Source organism: Pteropus vampyrus, unplaced genomic scaffold (genome assembly GCF_000151845.1).
Source record: "Pteropus vampyrus isolate Shadow unplaced genomic scaffold, Pvam_2.0 Scaffold231, whole genome shotgun sequence".
In the NCBI taxonomy this organism is placed as follows: Eukaryota; Metazoa; Chordata; class Mammalia; order Chiroptera; family Pteropodidae; genus Pteropus; species Pteropus vampyrus.
This window is the reverse complement of record NW_011889012.1, coordinates 918131-919570: the sequence shown is the minus strand read 5'-3', so window position 1 is coordinate 919570 and position 1440 is coordinate 918131.

Below are 1440 nucleotides of genomic sequence, written 5' to 3'. Positions count from 1 at the left end.
TTCCATGCACCTGCGTTCCTGGGACAGGTGGGCCCTTCTGGGGTTTCATGGGGAGCCAAGCCTCTCCCCAACACCCCCCCACCTTGGCTGGACCCAAATTCCCAACTCCGTCACCCCTGTGTCCGGTGGCTGCGCACACTGTTCGGCTGTGCTGCTGGCGCTGGTCCTCGACCTGCTCCGGCTCCGTTTGGCTGCCCCACCCCCCCGCCGCCCCACCAAAACACGAGGCCACGGGCAGCTCTCACTGAGGGAGGGACCCAGGGAGGCCCTCCACCTCACACTCCCCCGAAGTCCTCGGTGGCCATGATGGAGCGCTGCAGATCCGCACTGTCCTGTATGCTAGCCACTGGTCACTAGCCACTTGAAATGTGGCTCCTGCCACTGAGGAACTGAATTTTTAATTTTCTGTCATACATGGCTGGTGGCTAACACATTGGGCAGAGTGCCCCAGACTTTTGCTGTTCAGAGGGATCTGAGAAGCAGTGTTCACCTCGCCTGGTTGTTGTGAGAAATGCAGAAGCTTGGGGCCTACCCCAGTCTACCCGTCAGAACCCCAGGGTGGGACGGGGGCCGTGCTTTAGCTTGCTCTGCGGGTGGCGTCTGTGGACGCTGTTTGAGAGCTGTGCCCTCCGCACCGCCGACCCTTTTCGTGTGGTGTTTCCTCTGATGGAAAACGCTGCCGCTTCCTCTGCTTGGCAGGTCCCGTTCTCCAGGACCCAGGTGGCCCAGCTGTCCGAGTCCCTTGCCCACAGCTCCCTGGCCAAGCTGTCGATGGTGCGGGACCAGGCCTGAGGTCTGACCCGAGGGACCTAGCCCAAAACGAAGCTCACCCCTGTGGGAACCTGAACAAGAGGGGATCCCGGGCGGAAAGGCCAGGTAGGGCCAGGAGCAGAGAACGCTGGCCGGAAGTGACCTGTGCCGCCTCTCCTGTAGGGTGTGGATCGTGGGCTGGTTTCTAGGCCGGGGGATGTGGGTGCCTGTGCAGCTTTGGCCTCCTTGCCTGTTGGACGATAGATGGAGACCCCCGAGGCTTCCTTTGTGACCCTGGACAGGCAACTGGGTGGCGGATGCGCTGAGGTCACGGGGTCGGATGGAGCCTGGAGGGGGAGTGGCAGGAAGTTCACCTGCCCTTGGGTGCTAGGCTCTGTCACCTTTCATCCTGAACCCCCAGAGGAGGTGTTTTCAACCTCACTTTAAACTGATGGGAAACCAGAGACGCAGAGGCTGAGACACTTGCCGAGGCCACACCGGGAATGGCCGCACCAGAGCTGGAACCGGGCCGTCTGGCTCAAGTGTGCACGGGACACGGAGGGAGAGAGGGTCCTCCCTGCCCTTGCTGGTACCTTACGAGGAGCTGAGGCCAGAGCGATGCCCAGGGGCCTCCCGGGGACTCGGGGCCACAGGGGTGTCATGACGGTCGTCCCCGCTCAGAGGTTGCCC